The sequence below is a fragment of the Giraffa tippelskirchi genome, chromosome 10 (genome assembly GCF_054371585.1).
Source record: "Giraffa tippelskirchi isolate mGirTip1 chromosome 10, T2T-mGirTip1v1.2.pri, whole genome shotgun sequence".
Classification (NCBI taxonomy): Eukaryota; Metazoa; Chordata; class Mammalia; order Artiodactyla; family Giraffidae; genus Giraffa; species Giraffa tippelskirchi.
Window position 1 is genome coordinate 58,531,398 of NC_137284.1, and position 14,814 is coordinate 58,546,211.

The window sequence follows — 14,814 nt, forward strand, 5'->3', positions numbered from 1 at the left end:
GAAACCTCATAATCTTTTAGCAGAATTTGCTGGTGGTATTTATAATACTTCAGGGCTCTTTCCTATTAGAGACACTAGAGTGAGCTGTGTAGGAATGAACATTCTGGGGTCAGCCTGTCTAGATTTGCCTCCTCACCCTCTGTTGGTGATCATGACCAACAAATTTAAATTCTTTAAGCCTTCTTCTCCTTATCTGTAAGATAGGAATGATAATAGTGTTGCCTTCACAGGCATATTAAATGAAAATTAAATGAGATAATTACTTAATGAATTTGGCATTTACCAGACACTCCATGAACACTTTTAATATACATGTTCACTTCTTTAGACTGCCCAGAATTTTGCTTTTTAAAGTTCTTTTCACAGCAAACAGAAGACTGTTAACCTGTCATGACAGTGATAACTTTTGGGTCTTTTTAAAATTCTTTCTTATCCAAGTGGTTAAATTATTTCACAGCTTATCAGCTGCTATCCAGTTCCACAGTTCATACCGAGGCAAAACTGCCTCCTCAAATATGGGAGTTGGGTAAGAAACTACAAAATCAGGACAAAGGATATGAAATTGCTATTTCCCGTGTGCCTTATTTTGAACTCGGCACTATGAAATTTTGCCTGATCTTATGGTGCCAGATTCCTGTTTGGACTATTGTGCATTTTCTCACATTTTACAGAGCATTAGCTCAACTACAATTTGACAGATAAGTCCAGGCTAATGACATTGAGTCCATTTCTTAACTTGATTCACCAATTAATTCAAGCAAATGACTCCTACAGTCACTAAATAATTGTATAGTACAACAACAATAACAACCAACAGTGGTCACTTAGAACCAACATTGAAACCCTGCTTCTGCCTCCTTTTCTGAAAGCCTCTTACTTAGTCTCTCAGTCATATCTGACTCTCTGTGACCCCATGGACTGTAGCCTGCCAGGCTCTGCTTTCCACTGGGATTCTCCAGGCAAGACTATTGGAGTGGGTTGCCATGGCCTCCTCTAGGGAATCTTCTCAACCCTGGAATCAAACCCAGGTCTTCCACATTGCAGGTGGCTTCTTTACCACCTGTGCCACCAGGGGAGCCCAAGAATACTGGAGTGGGTATCCTATCCCTTCTCCAGGGGAACTTACCAACTCAGGAATCGAACTGGGGTCTCCTGCATAGCAGGCTGATTCTTTACCAGCTAAGCTACCAGGGAAGCATATGTATACATATGTATATGTATGCACAGAAAAGCAAAGAAGGCAAAGAGCTATTTTATTCTTGGCTGGGGCTTTTGCTCTGAAATCCGGGTAAAGTAGAAATAGATAAGTTGGGCTTAATGAAGAGATAGCTAGCATTTTTTTGGTGTGTTTATTTTTTTTTTTAACTTAAAAAATTTTTAATTTATTTTTAATTGAAGGATAATTGCTTTACAATGTTGTATTGGTTTCTGCCAAACAACAACATGAATCAGCCATAAGTATACATATACCCCCTCCCTTTTGACCCTCTCTGGCCCACTCCATCCCAGCCCTCTAGGTCATCACAGAGCACCGCGTTGAGGTGTTGAGCTCCCTGTGCTATACAGCAGCTTCCCACTAGCTATTTTACATACGGTAATATACATTTCAATGTTACTCTCTTAATTTGTTCCTCACCTCCTCCCCCCATTGTGTGTAGTTTTGTTTTTGTGCTTTTGTTTTGTTTGAAGGAAAACAAGTTCTGAGCTTCTCTCAGACTTGTGGAGAGAAGAGAAAAAAGTTGAAAGAAAGAGTGAAAGGTGTGAGTCCCTACTCTGTGGTAGAAACCCTGGGCTTACCACCTTGTAGGCTTCGTGGGGACCGTCTACCCTGGCCATACCTGTCCATGACAGATCTGTTAACTAGTGGTTTCTCCCTGAGAAATTCAGCAGTATGTGCTCTATTTTGGTGGTAGAGTATTTTTCATTAGATTCAGATTCCTCCTTGAGATGAAGTAAGGAGGAGAGGTGTTGAAGAGAAGTTTTAATTTCTTTCCCCAGAGACAAAATTGTTGTCTTTGTGTTCATTCTCATGTTAATTCTATGGAGTTAAAAGTCAAGTCTATGATGAGTTAATGGGGAGGCTATCTCTCTTGGTGGGAAAGAGGTCAGTAAACATCAGCAAGTTCTACATGCATCACTGGGGTTATTTTCAATTTTTTCAAATTAAAAAAAATTTTTGGCTATATCATACAGGATGTGGGATCTTAGTTCCCCAACCAGGGGATCAAACCCTCACCCGACCCTGCATGGGAAGCCTGGAGTCCCAACCACTGGACCACCTGGGAAGACCCAACTTTCCTGAGCACATTCAGTGCACTATTTTGTGCATCTGGGATTAAAGATAGAGGTGGTTCAACTCCTCTGAACTCTATTGTATAACAAAGTGTTAGTTACTCAGTCGTGTCCGACTCTTCGTGACCCATGGACTATAGCCCACTGGGGTCCTCTGTCCATGGAATTCTCCAGGCAAGACTACTTGCCATTTCCTCCTCCGGGGGATCTACCTGACCCAGGGATTGGACCCAGGTCTCTCAAATGCAGGCAGACTCTTTACCATCTGAGCCACCAAAGTATTTCCAAACTTAGCATCTTAAAGCAACAAACATTTATTACCTCATACAGTTTCTCAGAGATAGGAATCTGGGAATGGCTAAGCTGGGAAATTTTGGTTCAGAGTTTCTCATAGCATTGCACTCAAGATATCAGGGGATGCTGGAGTCATCTGAAGGCTTGGGTGACTTTGGGGAGTCTGTCTCCAGGAGGATCACTCACGTAACTGTCAGCTGGATGCTACAGTCTCTCACCACATAGACCTTTCTATAGAGTTTTCTGAGTGTCCTTATGACTTGGCTGCTGCTTTCTCCAGAGCATGTGATTCAAGAGGAGAGATCGAAGAGAAAGTCAAAATATGTTTTATGTCTTAATCTTGTCTGTCACAAATCATCACTTCTGCCACACATTGCTTGTCACAAGTGAGTCACTACATTGAGTCCAAACTCGAGAAAGAAAATAAAACTCTCACTTGAAGGAAGGGCTATCAAAGAATTTGTGGACATATTTCACAACCACCACACCCTCAAATCTTTTATAATCCCTCCAGAAAGTTTCTGCAGTTGATCAAGATACAATATTAAGTAAACCCTTAGGCCATATCAAGTCAAGAATTTACCATCTCTTCTATTTTCTACTTTGAATAAGTCTTCTTGCTGTCTAGTTGCAGTCACGAGACAGTATTAAACATTGTGAAATGGATACTGTGAGTCAAATAATGCAATCAAAATCCTTTAATTATCAAGATAATTCCATAGAAAAGGACAAAAGAACTTCCTTCTTTCAGCTAAGGAGAACTTTTTGCCCCCCAATAATTCAAAGATTTGCGATTTCTTCTTTAAAATTTCTTCTTAAAGAGAGATTTTAAGATTTCTTCTTATTCTATTTGGCCCTACCTAAAAGAATCTCAGTCAAGTGAATGTGAATGAGTGCGTGTGTCTGTGCTTAGCCCGTATCATTTGGCACAGAACTAATATGGATGCTTGGTTACCACTAAAGAGGGCTTATTCTCACCAGAACTGTGGCATTTGTTCTTGTTCAGTTGCTTGGTTGTGCCCAACTCTTTGTGACCCCCTGGACTATAGCCCGCCAGGCTCCCCTGTCCATGGTATTACCCAGGCAAGAATACTGGAGTGGGTTGCCATTTCCTTCCCCAAGGGCTCTTCCTGACCCAGGAATGGAACCTGAGTCTCCTGCATTGGCAGGCGGATTCTTTACTGCTAAGCCAATGGGGAAGCCCTAACGGTGGCACATTGTTATACTAACGGCCCGTAATGAGTCATGTCTCTAATCATACATGCCCTTGTGTGTTCTTTTCCATATTGGCTCTGGAGTTGTCTTCATGACTTACTCTGTCCCATTGAACATCAACAGATGTGGTGTAAGCAGAGGCTTGATGAGCATTTGTACGTTGGGCCCTGACATCTTGAAATCTGGCCACTGGGTGAGAAGTCTGGATTAACTGTATGAAGAGGTCACGTGGGTAAATTAAAGCACCTCTGCTGAAAGTCTAAACCTCTGCTAACCTTGTGAGTGAGGCCATCCAGGAGCAGGCAGACTCTAAAGCCCCTGCCAACTGACAGAGAACACAGGAGTGAGCTCAGCTGCCACCACGTGGAATAGAAACAAGCCGTCCCACATAGCCTGCTTAAATTGTCACTCCCATGGAGTTGTGAGCAGATAAATTTCTTTGGGGGTTGTCTGTTGTGCAGCACTCATTAAATAATATGACCAGCTTCTCATATATTCTTTTTGAGATTCCAGAATATCAATAACACAGGACACCCTGTGATTTAATTATTCATATTCCCAGAATCCAACAAAACTCCTATATGTCAAAACAGTAATCTACCCTCTAAACACTGGTTCTCTTATACAACAATGATTCACAGGTGAAGCAATTTCCCCAAATCAGTGCATATTAAACCCTAGGTCCAGTCTGAAATTGAGAGTAAAGAAAGAGTGTTAGCATAATTTGAGGGAATAAAGTAGACAGAGGGAAAATAGAGAAAATATTATACAGTGAGAGTTTCTTGGTTTCAGCTTTTCTAGGCTGTCATATCTGTCAGATGTTACAAGACCTTTAAGAGAAGTCTCATAGGAAGAGGTTAATTGTTCTATTGTCTGCCCTTCCTACAATCCTTCTGGAAGCCTGAAGGAGCTGGTCAAGACCCTACTGCAGAAATCTGTGCTTCCAGATGCTTCCTTCAGGAGACTGCTTTTTCAGGGCCAAATCAGAAGCAATATATCCTCTGCAGGTCTCATGCTGTAACCCGGCTCCTTCTCATATGCTGAACTTGTATCTGATCATTTCCTGAGCTCATCTCAACTCTCTTGCATTGTGAACTTCACTACTTTAGCGTATACTAGGTGCTCAGTAAATGTTTTTCAATGAAGAATGAAACATTTTTATTATAACATAATATTTTTCAACTATGACTTTTTTCTAACTGGGACACAACCTGACTTCCCATGTAGAAAAATGAAAGTTCTCAGTGCTGATTAAGAAAAAAATCAATAAAGAGGTAAAAACCAAAGCAAAATAAGTGAGGTCAGCAAAACCACCAACACCAACCAAGGTCTGTGTCCCTGGTTTAGATCGATGCTTCCTTGACCCTAGAAACAAATTCCAGCCTTCGGTACCCACTGAGGGTTAAGTAAGAGCTCTGCTGACTTCCTGTGGGGTTCAGGCTGCAAGGACAGCAGCTTCTCCTTTGGTCTGAAGCTTAAGAAAAAGTTCTCTGTATTTGCCTGAGGCTTCTCAGGTGGCTCAGTGGTAAAGAATCCACCTGCCAATGCAGGAGACACACGAGATGCAGGTTCGATCCCTGGGTTGGCAAGATCCCCTGGAGAAGGAAATGGCAACTCACTTCAGTGTTCCTGCCTGTAAAAATTCCACGGACAGAGGAGCCTACAGTTCATGGGGTCTCAAAGAGTCAGACACAACTGAGAGACTAAGCATACACATACCTATTCTGGGTCCCAGGACAATTTCATTTTGCGGCTTAACAGGAAAAAGTGACTTTCGATACAGGAATCTGTCCACATTGTACTTTGTTCTCCAAATGTCCATTTCTAGGCATGTACTTGCTGGATTACTGAAACTATGTCAGAGGCATAATGCTTGAATGGAATGCCGAACAAATACCCCTAGAGCTCTTTCCGTTCCTAAAAGGAACCCATGCAGAGAAGAGACAAAGTAGGTGATGCAATATTTTATATTAACTGGAGTTTTGTCTCAAAATGCAAGAATTCTAGGTTGGGCTGTGTGAAGGAGTCCTTTTTTCTAATCCAGTGGGCCCAAGTAGCTTTTAGCCAAAGCAGGCTATGAGCTGTAATTTTGCTCATTTCCTATCATCTTCCCAGAATTTTCCAATCAGTTGTGTTGAGGTGCCATTTGTACTGCACCAAAGAAAGGCAAACCATAAGCAAAATTTTAGATTTTACTTTAGTACCTACTGACTTGGTCTTGCCTAAATTTCAAATAGGTCTTATTAGAGGCCACAGGGAAATATGAACAGAGCTCCTCAACCATGAGTCTTTTGTGGCAAATTGCACACATATATTAATGTTTCCTGTCCACTCAATGGTTGTCTTTTCATGATACTAATTAGCAGTATGCTCTACGCAGTCTAAGAAACTGAGAAAACTTATATAATTAAAAAACTGTTTTAACAAGAAGTAGCAAACTCAGATATTCTATCAAGCTTCTATCATACATATTTGTTAATGATTAAAGCTAAATGTTTGCAGTTGGGAGGTTTTTAATTCTAAGTTTTGGCCTGGCATTCAGAGATTAATAATATAGACCTATAGTATTTGAAACTAAGTCACACATGACTTGCAATGTCTTTGTGAGAAATGATGTAGGGTCTCTTTTAAGACTAAAGTAATTAAATTTGTTTTCAATATCCAGTTAACTCTAAGACTCTCAATATTACTACTGAGTAGATTTCACCTCAGCAATATTACAATTGCTAATGCTGTCTTTAACAAGAGATTGCTTATCTTATGCTAAAAAGGAAACCAACAAAGGTCCATCTAGTCAAAGCTATGGTTTTTCCAGTAGTCATGTATGAATGTGAGAGTTGGACTATAAAGAAAGCTTAGCGCTGAAGAATTAATGCTTTTGAACTGTGGTGTTGGAGAAGACTCTTGAGAGTCCCTTGGACTTCAAGGAGATTCAACCAGTCCATCCTAAAGGAAATCAGTCCTGACTATTCATTGGAAGGACTGATGCTGAAGCTGAAACTCCAATACTTTGGCCACCTGATGTGAAGAACTGACCCATTTGAAAAGACTCTGATGATGGGAAAGATGGAAGGTGGGAGGAGAAGGGGATGACAGAGGATGAGATGGTTGGATGGCATCACTGACGCGATGGACATGAGTTTGAGTAGGCTCTGGGAGTTTTTGATGGACAGGGAAGTCTGGCGTGCTGCAGTCATGGGGTCGCAAATAGTTGGACACAACTGAGCGACTGAACTGAACTGATCCTTCTAAAAGATTTTCATGTTATTATAATAAGAAGTAGCTTTCATTCAAATGCACAATAAAAATTTGGATGTAAGAGGATATAATATTTATCTTATATCCTCTTATATATTGATATTTGTAATGATATTTATCAAGTTACTTGTTAAATAAGTAATTACTTAAAATGTGCTTTGGGTTGACTTGACAGAATTATATCCCATTCTATATAAACATTTTAATTGTAAATAAGCTATATTTCTCACTGAGGTAGTCTACTGAAAGACTTAAACAAACATTAAAATTATCTAGTGTGTTTCTGTATCTTGTTGAGAGATGAGGGCACATTTATACTTCATCTGTATAAATGCCTTCTTTTCTTTATTTTCCCATTTTATGCCAAAGAGAACATAAACATAAGATTTTGTGGAGCAAGATGATTCTGGTGTTCACATGTCTGTTTTCAGCTGATTAGAATTTTAAGGTGTATCAGAATGTATTTGTTTGGAATGACTGGACATGTTCCTGTTAAATTCACTGTAGCTTGTGTTATTGAATTTTCTTGTCTCATGATCTTTTTTTCTCTCCACATTAAGCCTACTAGGAAGAAAAGATTCTCTTCTTTATTTAATATGGGTGCATTAAACCTTTGGGAATCCAAAGCTCTCTCTTCAATATGCATGAATACTTCAAAAGCCTGAATAAGATAATGTGGTTCTAAAAAGTGATCCCTTTACTCCCTTTTCAGGAGCATATAATCCACAGTCAGATAATGCTTAATGCCAGATAATGGACCACATTGAGTAAGCCATGTTTCTAAATCCTTTGCTGACCTTAAAAACAATGTTTTTCTTAGAAAAAGTATTTTAAATCAGGAAAAATCTTCTAGTCATGCTGTTTTGTTGCCTTTTCTTTAGGAGGAGAAGAAAAACGTTGTCTGCTGTGCATGTTTTTTTCTCTTAAAGGGCTTCAGGGGCCATAAAACTTTAATTTGTAATTTAAAAGAATATATATATTCTTTACATATGGTTAAAACAGAGAAAGCATCCCTGGAACTTGTGATATAAGGGTATGGGGGAATGTTAGAGAAAGCAAAGGCAAATTCAAGTGAAATAAAATGCTAACCAATTGTGGACATCAGGAAAATGCTCTAAATTACAAATATGTCTTTTTGGCATAATATAAAGACCATACTAAGTATGTCTGGGTAGACTTAAAGAAACACATGATCATTTAGTGTGGCTTTGACTTCCCTCACCTACTTACGGTAACATGCTGTTTAACATTGACATTAATAGCATGATGCTGATAATAATGTCACAATGTCAGGATAGTGGCAACCCATTGCCTGTAAGATGCCCATTGTTCTTCCTCAAGGCCGTCTTCTAAGCATTTGGCCTCCTTTATTCCTTCTACATTTAATGCATAGTTTCATCTCTGGAAGCAATAAAGGGGAACTGCATGGTGAATTTAAGAGCAGTATTGTTGTGTACCCGCAATGCTGTGAGGTTCTGGGCTTTTGCCATCAAGCTTTAGAAATAATTTAAAGGCATTTAGTTAGACACATTTCCTTGCACCTGAAATAGATTCCTACTCACTGGACTTGGTAGCTTACCTTAGAAAAAAGAGAGTTTTTTTCCCTAGAGAACTCATCTCTAGGAAAGAACCTCTTTTTATGATTTCTTCTCATTTGAAACAAAGGTCAAGACAGTATCTTAAGATCTTTACAGCATTGTTTTCCAACTGAAGAACACAAGCCATAGCTTCCCAGGTGGTGCTAGTGGTACAAAACCTGCCTGCCAATGCAGGAGACATGACACATGGATTTGATCCCTGGGTCGGGAAGATCCCCTGGAGGAGGGCATGGCAATCCATTTCAGTGTCCTTGTCTAGAGAATCCCATGGAGAGAGGAGCCTGGCAGGCTACAGTCCACGTGGTCACAAAGAGTTGGACACAACTGAAGCGACTTAGCACACACAAGATCACCTTAGTAAGTTTAGTAGGCAGTGACAAGCAATTAAAATTAAAACATAAAATATACTAGCATAAGAGTGTCCCAGCTACCACAGAGAATATTAGCAAATTCTAATTAGCTAATAGGGGTTTTGTTTCAATATGCATAAGCATATGAATATGTTTAGTGGGTTGTGTGAAGAATGGATCTTTTATTGAGTTATGGTGAAAAAGAGTCTTTAAAAACAAAACAGTGATTGATGATACTATGATTCTATAAATGTTTCGCTTTATGAAAGTTCAATGATTCAACTCAAGAAAATGGTCATCTTAATTGGATAGACATACACCTAAGTGGCAAGAAAGTTATAAATGTTGGTTTCCTGTTTGTAGAGAGTTTGATACCATAAAGAGTGCTATCAAAGTTAACAAGTAGGAAAGAAAATGAAATACATTTTCTCAGAATGCACACATTCTGTCTCCTGCAGACCTATAGAGTATGGCATTGGTTGCTCAGGATCTCACGAAGAGAAATGATCTTTTGGACAAAGTTCATTCTCTTCTCATTGAGGCATCTAGAGACTGACAGGGAGTGATGAAAGGTTGAATGAAAAATTTTTACTTTCTCAAACAAGAATTTAAACGGCCCAGGTTTCACTGAGTGATCGTTTTCATTTCTTGTTCATTTTTTCTTTGCAATCTCATGACCTGTTTTTGTCCAAAGTAAAACTTAGAAATGTTATAGATTCTTTCTGAGTACTGGAAAGTGTAGGGCATTTACTCTTCTGAAATACTGTTAAAGTGGATCTTTTTCCTCCTTGGTCACCCTGTTTTTTTCCATTTTGAAATTTGGATAGTTTCTTTGAATTACTGAGCATCCTGTGCACTGTTCAGGGGACATTAATGAGTCCTTTTCATCGTGGGTGGTCCCTCTGCGTAGCTGGAGACCTCACCGAATTATCTATTGCTAGCAATAAACTAAAATCAGTTTTCATAGGCAACTCATCTTTATGTAAATCCTGTTATCTGATGGGGAAATGATTACTGACGTGGGACATGAATTCACTGGCTTATGCATTGCATACCAAGCAAAATCTTACAACAAATTTAGAGAACTAGAAATGGTGACCATTATTTCATGTCAGCAATAATAAGACATTTTTCTACATTCAAATCAGTCAGGTATCTTATTATCCCAAGGTTCTTTCACTGTTTTCTCTTTGCTTTATAGTCACAGAATGAGGATTACAGTATTTCTCACTATACTTTATAATCCTACATGGTATCAGCTTTGCTGAGATGTTAAAAAAATACACACTTGTCTTCATCATTATTCTCACATTTTAACAATTTATCCTGTTGACCCTCATTTTCAAATTGCATAATAAGATAGTTGGTACAGACATTGATGCACTAATTGTGGCCAGGGTTCTTACTGGTTGGAACATCCATTCTGATTGGCAGAGCCCAGGCTGTGTTCTTTATGATGTGTTTTCAATATCTCCCATTTCTCTGCTTTCATTCTCACTGCAAACTTCTTGAAAAATCAGCTGACCCATACAAGGAATATTTACAATACTTTCAATAGGGGCTTTAGAAACACATCATCAAATAATGAAAGATTTTCAGGAAACAGAGAAAAGAGATAGCCTATCAGTATAACATAAATAAAAGATAAATTTAATGACATAAAAAAGCAAAGTCCCTGTTGTTAATATCCAGTCTTCACACTTTCCTTACCTCCTCTGTCTATACTATTTGTAATAAACTAGAACACAGAATTACCATTCCTAATATGATTAATAACACTGAGAAGTGAAACAAAATAGTGTGAAGAATCACCAAGGGAGAGGTGGGACTGATCCAGACTCAGCTTCTACTTTTAGGCGGATAAAACCTAAAAACTCTGAGGTCAAAGTCAAGGAGTAGTGAGTTAAACACCATCTGTTTTCTGCCTGACCCCAGTGCTTTGTTTCAAAGATTTACCTCTTTTTTTGGTTAGAGAAAAATCTGCCTTGGGCCTGCCAGATCTCTGGCTAATATTCCCACTTTCCCATTTTAGAGAAACATGCTATCTTTTATTGTATTTTGCTGATTATGTCTATGGTAACGTGAAAGCTAGTAGTATCCATCTTGTCCCATGAAAACCCAATGCTGACTATGTTGGTGTAATTTGGCATCACTGCTAATAAATGGTTTCTTAAAGAAATATTCCCCCTATTTTTTTTTTTGTTATTGTTGAAAATCAACACTGCTATGTGAAATTTGAAGTGATTGACAAACTAAGGAATTCTCTAAAAACTCACAAAATCATGTGTGGGGAAAAAAGAGATCATCTTTCCTTTGAGATAACAATTTCAAAAAAGGTGACTGAGACAAAATAAAATTTCTTTCATTTGAATTAAATAAGGTGCTGGGATTAGCAATGTCAATCTCGTGGAAAGAAGGTGTTAGCAAAATCTCTAATGATCACAGTAAGTCTAGATCTTCATTTAAAGATACTCAACCAGTAATGATGGAAATGAATGGGATTATTAAAAGCTTGATACACTTATTTATTTGATATAATACATTTTTAGATACCTAGCATGATGTGGGAAATGGAGAATGTCATTAACCAGACATAGTGATTAGGAGAAAGGTTGCAAATAACAGAGATGGTTTTCATCCCTGTCTGGTCCTTTCCAAGTACAATGACTGGGAATGCCTCATTTCTTTACATAATGTCACTGCCTCTGCAGCTATCAAGGATGTACCTTTGGTTATAGACAATGGGCATCCTCATGGGGGTGGTTTAGAAGACACTCAGCAGAGTTTAGGGCATTGCTTCATTTGTAGGTAATGTGAAGGCAGCTATGAACTAAGGGCCCTATCAGTCAGTGGTATGAATAGATAATGTGGCTGGCTAATCAGATAGAAAACATGTAGTGAGTCCTAGGATGACAATAATCAATCTCTAGGTGTTGGATCAGCCTTCCCTGACTCACTGGTAAATGTAACAAAGAGACAGGGAAACCCCCTTGTCTGATGTCTTCCCTGCAGGCCCTGTGACCTCAAAGTTTATATTTTATCATCTCCTATCCCTCAGGACCAGTCCCATAGGGTCCTCATTTGTTGTCATTATCTTTCCAATATCTCATTAAGGCAAAAACTCTAGGCTCTGCTTTTCTCAGTGTTAAGTTTTGATTCTTAAGAGCTGTGGTCATCACCAGCTGGGTTCATAGATATCCAGCTACCCTCTGATTTTCTTCTTCTTGGAAAATGCCACAATTGTGCTTCTTTGCATCCTGTTTCTCTTGAAGTTGGCCAGAAACTGGTTTTCGACAATGAATTGTGAATGTAAGTGATACATATCAATCAATGACTAATGGGAGTTATTGCATATTTGCTCTGCTCTTTGGGTGGGAAAACTCTGAAATGTGTTTTTCCAAGTTTCCCAGTGGTGTTATACTTCAGTTGCCTAGAGTGGTGATTTATTTGATAACGAATCCTTTATTGGATTTTTTCCTTCTCTAATTTTGTCTCACTTTCTTCTCTCCTTCTGGTGTTTCCTAGTGTTGTCTTTCAAGCAAACTCTTTGCACTCAAATCCTCCTGGAGTTGTTTTAAAATATGCCCACAACCCTCAAACACCCTTTCTTCTCTAAGATGTAGCCAAATTCTGACAATCTATATGGACTTAGTGACTTGTTTCTAAACAATAGCATATGGTGGAAATGAGGTTTTGTGTGTAGGGATAAAAGACATCATGGGTTACTCCTTGCTGTCACTCTTGGGTGGCTTGTTCTGGAAGAAGCTAGCTGCCATTTTATGTGAACTCTTAAATAGTTCTCCAAAGAGGTCTATGTGTCAGGGAATTGGGACCTCCTGACAACAACTGTGTGAATCAGCTATTAAACAGAAGACCCCCAGCTCTGGTCAAGGCTTCAGATGACTCCAGTATCAGCAATATCTTATTGAAATTTAATGAGAGGTCCTAACCCAGAATCACTCAGCTAAAATGCTTCTGGATTCTTGACTCTCAGAAATTAGGGAAGATAATAAATGCCTGTTGTTTTAAACTGCTAACATTTTGTTACACAGCAATAGGTGACTAACTCACCTTGTCTCAGAGGTTGCTTCTGAGATGCATCAATGCTGTGCATAAATGCTCTTGGTTGAGTGAAGTATATAAACTGAGACCAGGTATAAAATAGAGCCATGACCTAAGTCTATCTGACAGTGGGTTCAATAGGTCTATGGATCAACCTGTAGTTATTTTTTTTTTTTAATAAATTTATTTATTTTAGTTGGGGGCTAATTACTTTACAATATTGTAATAGTTTTTGCCATACATTGACATGAATCAGCCATGGGTTTACATGTGTTCCCCTTCCTGGACCCCCCACCCACCTCCCTCCCCATCCCATCCCTCTGGGTCATCCCATTGCCCCAGCCCTGAGCCTTTGTCTCATGCATCGAACATGGAATGGTGTTCTGTTTCACATATGATAATATACATGTTTCAATGCTATTCCCCCAGAACGTCCCACCCTCACCTTCTCCTTCAGAGTCCATAAAATTGTTCTATGCATCTGTGTCTCTTATTCTGTCTCGCATATAGGGTTATCGTTACCATCTTTCAAATTCCATATATATGCATTAGTATACTGTATTGGTGTTTTTCTTTCTGGCTTACTTCACTCTGTGTAATGGGCTCCAGTTTCATCCATCTCAGTAGAACCAATTCAAATGTATTTTTTTTAATGGCTGAATAATATTCCATCGTGTATATGTACCACAGCTTTCTTATCCATTCGTCTGCTGATGGACATCTAGGTTGCTTCCATGTCCTGGCTATTGTAAACAGTGCTGCGATGAACATTGGGGTACATGCATCTCTTTCAATTCTGGTTTCTTCGGTGTGTATGCCCAGCAGTGGGATTGCTGGGTCATATGGCAGTTCTAGTCCCAGTTTTTTAAGGAATCTCCACACTCTTCTCCATAGTGGCTGTACTAGTTTGCATTCCCACCAGCAGTGTAAGAGGGTTCCCTTTTCTCCACACCCTCTCCAGCATTTATTGCTTGTAGACTTTTGGATAGCAGTCATTCTGACTGGTGTGAAATGATACCTCATTGTGGTTTTGATTTGCATTTCTCTAATAATGAGTGATGTTGAGCATCTTTTCAACCTGTAGTTATTTATTGAAAATATACATGCTTAATAGGATGGATATATCTAGCAACTAAAGCAACTCTCCTGCTGATTCCTTGACCTTTGGAATAATATCCATTAGAGTGGGAAAGGCCATGTGAAAGCCCTTTTAACTGCATCCCATCATGGAAGGTCATAAATCAGAAGCATCCAAGGTAGACTGGCAGAGATTAGTGCCACTTTCAAAAAGTAAAAAGTGCAGATATTGCCCCTAAAAAACAAGATGGACCATGGTGAGTAGTGGTACACTTCCAAAAGCTTAACAGATTAATAACCCCAAGTACAGCCACCATGCCAGTTATTATATATTATTAGAAGATGTCAGTACACTGTACACATTTTATGTGACTACTGACTTGACAAGAATGTTTCTTTCAATCCCAATCAAGAAAAAGGATTAGAAGCATTTCACGTTTACTTGGGATGAACAAACACAGACATTTATAGCCTTGTACTAGGGATATGTTGTCAAGTTATATAATGTGTGGAGTCTCTAGTGAACCCCCATAGAAGAATCACATTGCGGACCCTTAGCATTGAGGAGTAGGGTCACGCTATATACAGCAGGGAAAATTTTCCCATTCAAAATCAGTTTCTGATGCTTCAGTTTCGGTTTCATTGAAAAAGATCTAATAACACGTAAA